The sequence below is a fragment of the Podarcis raffonei genome, chromosome 13 (assembly GCF_027172205.1).
Source record: "Podarcis raffonei isolate rPodRaf1 chromosome 13, rPodRaf1.pri, whole genome shotgun sequence".
In the NCBI taxonomy this organism is placed as follows: domain Eukaryota; kingdom Metazoa; phylum Chordata; class Lepidosauria; order Squamata; family Lacertidae; genus Podarcis; species Podarcis raffonei.
This window is the reverse complement of record NC_070614.1, coordinates 98313-112651: the sequence shown is the minus strand read 5'-3', so window position 1 is coordinate 112651 and position 14339 is coordinate 98313.

The window sequence follows — 14339 nt, the reverse complement described above, 5'->3', positions numbered from 1 at the left end:
ATCGAAGCTTATTCGTCTTCTTTCTACGCATATGGAAGCGAAAAGACGGTCTTTTGTTATTTTGGTCTCATTACATACAGTTTGCTATTTTGGGGTAAATGTGCATTAACACCAGAGAACACGACTTTGAAATGAGCGAAATGCAAGATTCTTCTTTCTATGTAGATGGAACCCAAAACAATCTGTTTTGCTTTGTTTATGCTTATGACACTTCGCTTTGCAGTTTCTGGGTGAATGAACACCGAAAGTGCAATCCAAGCTTATTGCTCCTCTTTCTATTGAAATGAACCAAAACACCTATGCTTGATTTGGGCTGATAACAAACATTTCACTATGCGATTTTTTTGTTGAATGTACATTCAACAAAAACACCAATTTGAAATGAGCCCAATCAGAGCGTTATCATCTTCTTTTTATGTAGATTGAACCCAAAATACCGTTTTGCTTTGGTTGGGGGTGATTCTGGTGCACACCGAAATAACACCATTCGAATTGAAAGAAGCCCAATCGAAGCTGATTCGTCTTCTTTCTACGCATATGGAAGCGAAAAGACGGTCTTTTGTTATTTTGGTCTCATTACCTACAGTTTGCTATTTTTGGGTAAATGTGCATTAACACCAAAGAGCACGACTTTGAAATGAGCGAAATGCAAGATTCTTCTTTCTATGTAGATGGAACCGAAAACAACCTGTTTGGCTTTGTTTATGCTTATGACACTTCGCTTTCCTGTTTGTGGGTCAATGAACACCGAAAGTGCAATCCAAGCTTATTGCTCCTCTTTCTATTGAAATGAACCAAAACACCTATGCTTGATTTGGGCTGATAACAAACCTTTCACTATGCGATTTTTTTGTTGAATGTACATTCTAACACCAAAAACACCAATTTGAAATGAGCCCAAACAGAGCGTGATCATCTTCTTTTTATGTAGATTGAACCCAAAATACCTTTTTGATTTGGTTGGGGGTGATTCTGGTGCACACCGAAATAACACCATTCGAATTGAAAGAAGCCAAATCGAAGCTTATTCGTCTTCTTTCTACGCATATGGAAGCGAAAAGACGGTCCTTTGTTATATTGGTCTCATTACATACAGTTTGCTATTTTGGGGTAAATGTGCATTAACACCAAAGAGCACGACTTTGAAATGAGCGAAATGCAAGATTCTTCTTTCTATGTAGATGGAACCCAAAACAACCTGTTTGGCTTTGTTTATGCTTATGACACTTCGCTTTGCAGTTTCTGGGTGAATGAACACCGAAAGTGCAATCCAAGCTTCTTCTTCCTCTTTGTATTGAGATCGAACCAAAACACCTATGCTTGATTTGGGCTGATAACAAACATTTCACTATGCGATTTTTTTGTTGAATGTACATTCAAACCCCCAAAACACCAATTTCAAATAAGCCCAATGAGTGCGTTATCATCTTCTTTTTATGTAGATTGAACCCAAAATACCTTTTTGCTTTGGTTGGGGGTGATTCTGGTGCACACCGAAATAACACCATTCGAATTGAAATAAGCCCAATCGAAGCTTATTCGTCTTCTTTCTACGCATATGGAACGCGAAAAGACGGTCTTTTGTTATTTTGGTCTCATTACATACAGTTTGCTATTTTTGGGTAAATGTGCATTAACACCAGAGAACACGACTTTGAAATGAGCGAAATGCAAGATTCTTCTTTCTATGTAGATGGAACCCAAAACAATCTGTTTTGCTTTGTTTATGCTTATGACACTTCGCTTTGCAGTTTCTGGGTGAATGAACACCGAAAGTGCAATCTAAGCTTCTTCTTCCTCTTTGCATTGAGATCGAACCAAAACACCTATGCTTGATTTGGGCTGATAACAAACATTTCACTATGCGATTTTTTTGTTGAATGTACATTCAACAAAAACACCAATTTGAAATGAGCCCAATCAGAGCGTTATCATCTTTTTATGTAGATTGAACCCAAAATACCTTTTTGCTTTGGTTGGGGGTGATTCTGGTGCACGCCGAAATAACACCATTCGAATTGAAATAAGCCCAATCGAAGCTTATTCGTCTTCTTTCTACGCATATGGAAGCGAAAAGACGGTCTTTTGTTATTTTGGTCTCATTACATACAGTTTGCTATTTTTGGGTAAATGTGCATTAACACGAAAGAACACGACTTTGAAATGAGCGAAATGCAAGATTCTTCTTTCTATGTAGATGGAACCGAAAACAACCTGTTTGGCTTTGTTTATGCTTATGACACTTCGCTTTCCTGTTTGTGGGTCAATGAACACCGAAAGTGCAATCCAAGCTTATTGCTCCTCTTTCTATTGAAATGAACCAAAACACCTATGCTTGATTTGGGCTGATAACAAACATCTCACTATGCGATTTTTTTGTTGAATGTACATTCTAACACCAAAAACACCAATTTGAAATGAGCCCAATCAGAGCGTTATCATCTTCTTTTTATGTAGATTGAACCCAAAATAGCTTTTTGCTTTGGTTGGGGGTGATTCTGGTGCACGCCGAAATAACACCATTCGAATTGAAAGAAGCCAAATCGAAGCTTATTCGTCTTCTTTCTACGCATATGGAAGCGAAAAGACGGTCTTTTGTTATTTTGGTCTCATTACATACAGTTTGCTATTTTTGGGTAAATGTGCATTAACACCAAAGAACACGACTTTGAAATGAGCGAAATGCAAGATTCTTCTTTCTATGTAGATGGAACCGAAAACAATCTGTTTTGCTTTGTTTATGCTTATGACACTTATGAACACCGAAAGTGCAATCCAAGCTTATTGCTCCTCTTTCTATTGAAATGAACCAAAACACCTATGCTTGATTTGGGCTGATAACAAACATTTCACTATGCGATTTTTTTGTTGAATGTACATTCTAACACCAAAAACACCAATTTGAAATGAGCCCAAACAGAGCGTGATCATCTTCTTTTTATGTAGATTGAACCCAAAATACCTTTTTGCTTTGGTTGGGGGTGATTCTGGTGCACACCGAAATAACACCATTCGAATTGAAAGAAGCCAAATCGAAGCTTATTCGTCTTCTTTCTATGCATAAGGAAGCGAAAAGACGGTCTTTTGTTATTTTGGTCTCATTACATACAGTGTGCTATTTTTGGGTAAATGTGCATTAACACCAAAGAACACGACTTTGAAATGAGCGAAATGAAAGATTCTTCTTTCTATGTAGATGGAACCCAAAACAATCTGTTTTGCTTTGTTTACGCTTATGACACTTCGCTTTGCAGTTTCTGGGTGAATGAACACCGAAAGTGCAATCCAAGCTTCTTCTTCCTCTTTGTATTGAGATCGAACCAAAACACCTATGCTTGATTTGGGCTGATAACAAACATTTCACTATGCGATTTTTTTGTTGAATGTACATTCAAACCCCAAAAACACCAATTTGAAATGAGCCCAATGTGCGTTATCATCTTCTTTTTATGTAGATTGAACCCAAAATACCTTTTTGCTTTGGTTGGGGGTGATTCTGGTGCACACCGAAATAACACCATTCGAATTGAAAGAAGCCAAATCGAAGCTTATTCGTCTTCTTTCTATGCATAAGGAAGCGAAAAGACGGTCTTTTGTTATTTTGGTCTCATTACATACAGTGTGCTATTTTTGGGTAAATGTGCATTAACACCAAAGAACACGACTTTGAAATGAGCGAAATGAAAGATTCTTCTTTCTATGTAGATGGAACCCAAAACAATCTGTTTTGCTTTGTTTACGCTTATGACACTTCGCTTTGCAGTTTCTGGGTGAATGAACACCGAAAGTGCAATCCAAGCTTCTTCTTCCTCTTTGTATTGATATCGAACCAAAACACCTATGCTTGATTTGGGCTGATAACAAACATTTCACTATGCGATTTTTTTGTTGAATGTACATTCAAACCCCAAAAACACCAATTTGAAATGAGCCCAATGTGCGTTATCATCTTCTTTTTATGTAGATTGAACCCAAAATACCTTTTTGCTTTGGTTGGGGGTGATTCTGGTGCACACCGAAATAACACCATTCGAATTGAAATAAGCCAAATCGAAGCTTATTCGTCTTCTTTCTACGCATATGGAAGCGAAAAGACGGTCTTTTGTTATTTTGGTCTCATTACATACAGTTTGCTATTTTGGGGTAAATGTGCATTAACACCAGAGAACACGACTTTGAAATGAGCGAAATGCAAGATTCTTCTTTCTATGTAGATGGAACCCAAAACAATCTGTTTTGCTTTGTTTATGCTTATGACACTTCGCTTTGCAGTTTCTGGGTGAATGAACACCGAAAGTGCAATCCAAGCTTATTGCTCCTCTTTCTATTGAAATGAACCAAAACACCTATGCTTGATTTGGGCTGATAACAAACATTTCACTATGCGATTTTTTTGTTGAATGTACATTCAACAAAAACACCAATTTGAAATGAGCCCAATCAGAGCGTTATCATCTTCTTTTTATGTAGATTGAACCCAAAATACCGTTTTGCTTTGGTTGGGGGTGATTCTGGTGCACACCGAAATAACACCATTCGAATTGAAAGAAGCCCAATCGAAGCTGATTCGTCTTCTTTCTACGCATATGGAAGCGAAAAGACGGTCTTTTGTTATTTTGGTCTCATTACCTACAGTTTGCTATTTTTGGGTAAATGTGCATTAACACCAAAGAGCACGACTTTGAAATGAGCGAAATGCAAGATTCTTCTTTCTATGTAGATGGAACCCAAAACAACCTGTTTTGCTTTGTTTATGCTTATGACACTTATGAACACCGAAAGTGCAATCCAAGCTTATTGCTCCTCTTTCTATTGAAATGAACCAAAACACCTATGCTTGATTTGGGCTGATAACAAACCTTTCACTATGCGATTTTTTTGTTGAATGTACATTCTAACACCAAAAACACCAATTTGAAATGAGCCCAAACAGAGCGTGATCATCTTCTTTTTATGTAGATTGAACCCAAAATACCTTTTTGATTTGGTTGGCGGTGATTCTGGTGCACACCGAAATAACACCATTCGAATTGAAAGAAGCCAAATCGAAGCTTATTCGTCTTCTTTCTACGCATATGGAAGCGAAAAGACGGTCCTTTGTTATTTTGGTCTCATTACATACAGTTTGCTATTTTGGGGTAAATGTGCATTAACACCAAAGAGCACGACTTTGAAATGAGCGAAATGCAAGATTCTTCTTTCTATGTAGATGGAACCCAAAACAACCTGTTTGGCTTTGTTTATGCTTATGACACTTCGCTTTGCTGTTTGTGGGTGAATGAACACCGAAAGTGCAATCCAAGCTTATTGCTCCTCTTTCTATTGAAATGAACCAAAACACCTATGCTTGATTTGGGCTGATAACAAACATTTCACTCTGCGATTTTTGGTTGAATGTGCATTCAAACCCCAAAAACACCAATTTCAAATAAGCCCAATGAGTGCGTTATCAACTTCTTTTTATGTAGATGGAAGCCAAAACACCGTTTTGCTTGGTTGGGGGTGATTCTGGTGCACACCGAAATAACACCATTCGAATTGAAATAAGCCCAATCGAAGCTTATTCGTCTTCTTTCTACGCATTTGGAAGCGAAAAGACGGTCTTTTGTTATTTTGGTCTCATTACATACAGTTTGCTATTTTTGGGTAAATGTGCATTAACACCAAAGAACACGACTTTGCAATGAGCGAAATGAAAGATTCTTCTTTCTACGTAGATGGAACCCAAAACAATCTGTTTTGCTTTGTTTATGCTTATGACACTTCGCTTTGCTGTTTGTGGGTGAATGAACACCGAAAGTGCAATCTAAGCTTCTTCTTCCTCTTTGCATTGAGATCGAACCAAAACACCTATGCTTGATTTGGGCTGATAACAAACATTTCACTATGCGATTTTTTTGTTGAATGTACATTCAACAAAAACACCAATTTGAAATGAGCCCAATCAGAGCGTTATCATCTTCTTTTTATGTAGATTGAACCCAAAATACCTTTTTGCTTTGGTTGGGGGTGATTCTGGTGCACGCCGAAATAACACCATTCGAATTGAAATAAGCCCAATCGAAGCTTATTCGTCTTTATTCTACGCATATGGAAGCGAAAAGACGGTCTTTTGTTATTTTGGTCTCATTACATACAGTTTGCTATTTTTGGGTAAATGTGCATTAACACGAAAGAACACGACTTTGAAATGAGCGAAATGCAAGATTCTTCTTTCTATGTAGATGGAACCGAAAACAACCTGTCAGCGCTGCCCAAGGTCCCAACTCACACAAGACCAACGCTGCTTCTTGCTCAAGTTCAAAAGTCTTTATTGAAGTTCAATCTCATTTCCAGACGTGCAGCGCGCAACGCTACATCTATCCGTCAGATCATAGAAGTCCCATCTGAATCTCCGCCCCCCTGACACCAGCTTAAGATTCTAGCTTTACTCCACCTCTTCCTCTGTTCCTTCTTTCTCTGGGTCCTTCTGCTAGTCGGAGTCTCTGCCCTCCGAGATTCTTCTGACGCTGATTCTCCCGACTCCTCCTCCCCCCTCTTTCGGGCTTTAGGACCTGGCTCCCAATCCGGGTTTTCTGCTGTCCCGCGCTCCTCCACATTTGAACTTGGCGCGCGCGCGCAGCCTCCCACTTTCCTTCTGACCGTTACACTTGTGTCACTGCTCCCCCTTTCGGGGAGGCTAGCTGGACCTGCCCTTCCCTCCGTCTCCCCACTCCCCGATGGAGGAGACGCTGGTCCTGACTCCCATGCCTCTTCTCCCCCACTGTGCTCTGGTGGGGGAACTGGCCCTACTTCTCCGCTACTCCTTTGGGACTCCCCTCTGGTTCCCTGTTTATGGATCGTCCCCTCTGGGATTCGCCTCGCCCTTACCATAGGCGCCCCCTCCTGCGAATCTTCTGATTCGCTAGAGAAACTCATGGAATCTCTCGGTCCACTGTCATATTCCCCTACGCTCCCCTCTGATTCCTCTCCTCCGCTCTCTATTTGCTCTCTCCCCTGCTCTTCTGCTCCTGAGCCTCTGACACAACCTGTTTGGCTTTGTTTATGCTTATGACACTTCGCTTTCCTGTTTGTGGGTCAATGAACACCGAAAGTGCAATCCAAGCTTATTGCTCCTCTTTCTATTGAAATGAACCAAAACACCTATGCTTGATTTGGGCTGATAACAAACATCTCACTATGCGATTTTTTTGTTGAATGTACATTCTAACACCAAAAACACCAATTTGAAATGAGCCCAAACAGAGCGTGATCATCTTCTTTTTATGTAGATTGAACCCAAAATACCTTTTTGCTTTGGTTGGGGGTGATTCTGGTGCACACCGAAATAACACCATTCGAATTGAAAGAAGCCAAATCGAAGCTTATTCGTCTTCTTTCTATGCATAAGGAAGCGAAAAGACGGTCTTTTGTTATTTTGGTCTCATTACATACAGTTTGCTATTTTTGGGTAAATGTGCATTAACACCAAAGAACACGACTTTGCAATGAGCGAAATGAAAGATTCTTCTTTCTATGTAGATGGAACCCAAAACAATCTGTTTTGCTTTGTTTATGCTTATGACACTTCGCTTTGCAGTTTCTGGGTGAATGAACACCGAAAGTGCAATCCAAGCTTATTGCTCCTCTTTCTATTGAAATGAACCAAAACACCTATGCTTGATTTGGGCTGATAACAAACATTTCACTCTGCGATTTTTTTGTTGAATGTACATTCAAACCCCAAAAACACCAATTTCAAATAAGCCCAATGAGTGCGTTATCATCTTCTTTTTATGTAGATTGAACCCAAAATACCTTTTTGCTTTGGTTGGGGGTGATTCTGGTGCACACCGAAATAACACCATTCGAATTGAAATAAGCCCAATCGAAGCTTATTCGTCTTCTTTCTACGCATATGGAAGCGAAAAGACGGTCTTTTGTTATTTTGGTCTCATTACATACAGTTTGCTATTTTTGGGTAAATGTGCATTAACACCAGAGAACACGACTTTGAAATGAGCGAAATGCAAGATTCTTCTTTCTATGTAGATGGAACCCAAAACAATCTGTTTTGCTTTGTTTATGCTTATGACACTTCGCTTTGCAGTTTCTGGGTGAATGAACACCGAAAGTGCAATCCAAGCTTCTTCTTCCTCTATGTATTGAGATCGAACCAAAACACCTATGCTTGATTTGGGCTGATAACAAACATTTCACTCTGCGATTTTTTTGTTGAATGTACATTCAAACCCCAAAAACACCAATTTCAAATAAGCCCAATGAGTGCGTTATCATCTTCTTTTTATGTAGATTGAACCCAAAATACCTTTTTGCTTTGGTTGGGGGTGATTCTGGTGCACACCGAAATAACACCATTCGAATTGAAATAAGCCCAATCGAAGCTTATTCGTCTTCTTTCTACGCATATGGAAGCGAAAAGACGGTCTTTTGTTATTTTGGTCTCATTACATACAGTTTGCTATTTTGGGGTAAATGTGCATTAACACCAGAGAACACGACTTTGAAATGAGCGAAATGCAAGATTCTTCTTTCTATGTAGATGGAACCCAAAACAATCTGTTTTGCTTTGTTTATGCTTATGACACTTCGCTTTGCAGTTTCTGGGTGAATGAACACCGAAAGTGCAATCCAAGCTTCTTCTTCCTCTTTGTATTGAGATCGAACCAAAACACCTATGCTTGATTTGGGCTGATAACAAACATTTCACTCTGCGATTTTTTTGTTGAATGTACATTCAAACCCCAAAAACACCAATTTCAAATAAGCCCAATGAGTGCGTTATCATCTTCTTTTTATGTAGATTGAACCCAAAATACCTTTTTGCTTTGGTTGGGGGTGATTCTGGTGCACACCGAAATAACACCATTCGAATTGAAATAAGCCCAATCGAAGCTTATTCGTCTTCTTTCTACGCATATGGAAGCGAAAAGACGGTCTTTTGTTATTTTGGTCTCATTACATACAGTTTGCTATTTTGGGGTAAATGTGCATTAACACCAAAGAGCACGACTTTGAAATGAGCGAAATGCAAGATTCTTCTTTCTATGTAGATGGAACCCAAAACAATCTGTTTTGCTTTGTTTATGCTTATGACACTTCGCTTTGCAGTTTCTGGGTGAATGAACACCGAAAGTGCAATCCAAGCTTCTTCTTCCTCTATGTATTGAGATCGAACCAAAACACCTATGCTTGATTTGGGCTGATAACAAACATTTCACTCTGCGATTTTTTTGTTGAATGTACATTCAAACCCCAAAAACACCAATTTCAAATAAGCCCAATGAGTGCGTTATCATCTTCTTTTTATGTAGATTGAACCCAAAATACCTTTTTGCTTTGGTTGGGGGTGATTCTGGTGCACACCGAAATAACACCATTCGAATTGAAATAAGCCCAATCGAAGCTTATTCGTCTTCTTTCTACGCATATGGAAGCGAAAAGACGGTCTTTTGTTATTTTGGTCTCATTACATACAGTTTGCTATTTTGGGGTAAATGTGCATTAACACCAGAGAACACGACTTTGAAATGAGCGAAATGCAAGATTCTTCTTTCTATGTAGATGGAACCCAAAACAATCTGTTTTGCTTTGTTTATGCTTATGACACTTCGCTTTGCAGTTTCTGGGTGAATGAACACCGAAAGTGCAATCCAAGCTTATTGCGCCTCTTTCTATTGAAATGAACCAAAACACCTATGCTTGATTTGGGCTGATAACAAACATTTCACTATGCGATTTTTTTGTTGAATGTACATTCTAACACCAAAAACACCAATTTGAAATGAGCCCAAACAGAGCGTGATCATCTTCTTTTTATGTAGATTGAACCCAAAATACCTTTTTGCTTTGGTTGGGGGTGATTCTGGTGCACACCGAAATAACACCATTCGAATTGAAAGAAGCCAAATCGAAGCTTATTCGTCTTCTTTCTATGCATAAGGAAGCGAAAAGACGGTCTTTTGTTATTTTGGTCTCATTACATACAGTGTGCTATTTTTGGGTAAATGTGCATTAACACCAAAGAACACGACTTTGAAATGAGCGAAATGAAAGATTCTTCTTTCTATGTAGATGGAACCCAAAACAATCTGTTTTGCTTTGTTTACGCTTATGACACTTCGCTTTGCAGTTTCTGGGTGAATGAACACCGAAAGTGCAATCCAAGCTTCTTCTTCCTCTTTGTATTGAGATCGAACCAAAACACCTATGCTTGATTTGGGCTGATAACAAACATTTCACTATGCGATTTTTTTGTTGAATGTACATTCAAACCCCAAAAAGACCAATTTGAAATGAGCCCAATGTCCGTTATCATCTTCTTTTTATGTAGATTGAACCCAAAATACCTTTTTGCTTTGGTTGGGGGTGATTCTGGTGCACACCGAAATAACACCATTCGAATTGAAATAAGCCAAATCGAAGCTTATTCGTCTTCTTTCTACGCATATGGAAGCGAAAAGACGGTCTTTTGTTATTTTGGTCTCATTACATACAGTTTGCTATTTTGGGGTAAATGTGCATTAACACCAGAGAACACGACTTTGAAATGAGCGAAATGCAAGATTCTTCTTTCTATGTAGATGGAACCCAAAACAATCTGTTTTGCTTTGTTTATGCTTATGACACTTCGCTTTGCTGTTTGTGGGTGAATGAACACCGAAAGTGCAATCCAAGCTTATTGCTCCTCTTTCTATTGAAATGAACCAAAACACCTATGCTTGATTTGGGCTGATAACAAACATTTCACTCTGCGATTTTTGGTTGAATGTGCATTCAAACCCCAAAAACACCAATTTCAAATAAGCCCAATGAGTGCGTTATCAACTTCTTTTTATGTAGATGGAAGCCAAAACACCGTTTTGCTTTGGTTGGGGGTGATTCTGGTGCACACCGAAATAACACCATTCGAATTGAAATAAGCCCAATCGAAGCTTATTCGTCTTCTTTCTACGCATTTGGAAGCGAAAAGACGGTCTTTTGTTATTTTGGTCTCATTACATACAGTTTGCTATTTTTGGGTAAATGTGCATTAACACCAAAGAACACGACTTTGCAATGAGCGAAATGAAAGATTCTTCTTTCTATGTAGATGGAACCCAAAACAATCTGTTTTGCTTTGTTTATGCTTATGACACTTCGCTTTGCAGTTTCTGGGTGAATGAACACCGAAAGTGCAATCCAAGCTTCTTCTTCCTCTTTGTATTGAGATCGAACCAAAACACCTATGCTTGATTTGGGCTGATAACAAACATTTCACTATGCGATTTTTTTGTTGAATGTACATTCAAACCCCCAAAACACCAATTTCAAATAAGCCCAATGAGTGCGTTATCATCTTCTTTTTATGTAGATTGAACCCAAAATACCTTTTTGCTTTGGTTGGGGGTGATTCTGGTGCACACCGAAATAACACCATTCGAATTGAAATAAGCCCAATCGAAGCTTATTCGTCTTCTTTCTACGCATATGGAACGCGAAAAGACGGTCTTTTGTTATTTTGGTCTCATTACATACAGTTTGCTATTTTTGGGTAAATGTGCATTAACACCAGAGAACACGACTTTGAAATGAGCGAAATGCAAGATTCTTCTTTCTATGTAGATGGAACCCAAAACAATCTGTTTTGCTTTGTTTATGCTTATGACACTTCGCTTTGCAGTTTCTGGGTGAATGAACACCGAAAGTGCAATCTAAGCTTCTTCTTCCTCTTTGCATTGAGATCGAACCAAAACACCTATGCTTGATTTGGGCTGATAACAAACATTTCACTATGCGATTTTTTTGTTGAATGTACATTCAACAAAAACACCAATTTGAAATGAGCCCAATCAGAGCGTTATCATCTTTTTATGTAGATTGAACCCAAAATACCTTTTTGCTTTGGTTGGGGGTGATTCTGGTGCACGCCGAAATAACACCATTCGAATTGAAATAAGCCCAATCGAAGCTTATTCGTCTTCTTTCTACGCATATGGAAGCGAAAAGACGGTCTTTTGTTATTTTGGTCTCATTACATACAGTTTGCTATTTTTGGGTAAATGTGCATTAACACGAAAGAACACGACTTTGAAATGAGCGAAATGCAAGATTCTTCTTTCTATGTAGATGGAACCGAAAACAACCTGTTTGGCTTTGTTTATGCTTATGACACTTCGCTTTCCTGTTTGTGGGTCAATGAACACCGAAAGTGCAATCTAAGCTTATTGCTCCTCTTTCTATTGAAATGAACCAAAACACCTATGCTTGATTTGGGCTGATAACAAACATCTCACTATGCGATTTTTTTGTTGAATGTACATTCTAACACCAAAAACACCAATTTGAAATGAGCCCAATCAGAGCGTTATCATCTTCTTTTTATGTAGATTGAACCCAAAATAGCTTTTTGCTTTGGTTGGGGGTGATTCTGGTGCACGCCGAAATAACACCATTCGAATTGAAAGAAGCCAAATCGAAGCTTATTCGTCTTCTTTCTACGCATATGGAAGCGAAAAGACGGTCTTTTGTTATTTTGGTCTCATTACATACAGTTTGCTATTTTTGGGTAAATGTGCATTAACACCAAAGAACACGACTTTGAAATGAGCGAAATGCAAGATTCTTCTTTCTATGTAGATGGAACCGAAAACAATCTGTTTTGCTTTGTTTATGCTTATGACACTTATGAACACCGAAAGTGCAATCCAAGCTTATTGCTCCTCTTTCTATTGAAATGAACCAAAACACCTATGCTTGATTTGGGCTGATAACAAACATTTCACTATGCGATTTTTTTTGTTGAATGTACATTCTAACACCAAAAACACCAATTTGAAATGAGCCCAAACAGAGCGTGATCATCCTCTTTTTATGTAGATTGAACCCAAAATACCTTTTTGCTTTGGTTGGGGGTGATTCTGGTGCACACCGAAATAACACCATTCGAATTGAAAGAAGCCAAATCGAAGCTTATTCGTCTTCTTTCTATGCATAAGGAAGCGAAAAGACGGTCTTTTGTTATTTTGGTCTCATTACATACAGTGTGCTATTTTTGGGTAAATGTGCATTAACACCAAAGAACACGACTTTGAAATGAGCGAAATGAAAGATTCTTCTTTCTATGTAGATGGAACCCAAAACAATCTGTTTTGCTTTGTTTACGCTTATGACACTTCGCTTTGCAGTTTCTGGGTGAATGAACACCGAAAGTGCAATCCAAGCTTCTTCTTCCTCTTTGTATTGAGATCGAACCAAAACACCTATGCTTGATTTGGGCTGATAACAAACATTTCACTATGCGATTTTTTTGTTGAATGTACATTCAAACCCCAAAAACACCAATTTGAAATGAGCCCAATGTGCGTTATCATCTTCTTTTTATGTAGATTGAACCCAAAATACCTTTTTGCTTTGGTTGGGGGTGATTCTGGTGCACACCGAAATAACACCATTCGAATTGAAAGAAGCCAAATCGAAGCTTATTCGTCTTCTTTCTATGCATAAGGAAGCGAAAAGACGGTCTTTTGTTATTTTGGTCTCATTACATACAGTGTGCTATTTTTGGGTAAATGTGCATTAACACCAAAGAACACGACTTTGAAATGAGCGAAATGAAAGATTCTTCTTTCTATGTAGATGGAACCCAAAACAATCTGTTTTGCTTTGTTTACGCTTATGACACTTCGCTTTGCAGTTTCTGGGTGAATGAACACCGAAAGTGCAATCCAAGCTTCTTCTTCCTCTTTGTATTGATATCGAACCAAAACACCTATGCTTGATTTGGGCTGATAACAAACATTTCACTATGCGATTTTTTTGTTGAATGTACATTCAAACCCCAAAAACACCAATTTGAAATGAGCCCAATGTGCGTTATCATCTTCTTTTTATGTAGATTGAACCCAAAATACCTTTTTGCTTTGGTTGGGGGTGATTCTGGTGCACACCGAAATAACACCATTCGAATTGAAATAAGCCCAATCGAAGCTTATTCGTCTTCTTTCTACGCATATGGAAGCGAAAAGACGGTCTTTTGTTATTTTGGTCTCATTACATACAGTTTGCTATTTTGGGGTAAATGTGCATTAACACCAGAGAACACGACTTTGAAATGAGCGAAATGCAAGATTCTTCTTTCTATGTAGATGGAACCCAAAACAATCTGTTTTGCTTTGTTTATGCTTATGACACTTCGCTTTGCAGTTTCTGGGTGAATGAACACCGAAAGTGCAATCCAAGCTTCTTCTTCCTCTATGTATTGAGATCGAACCAAAACACCTATGCTTGATTTGGGCTGATAACAAACATTTCACTCTGCGATTTTTTTGTTGAATGTACATTCAAACCCCAAAAACACC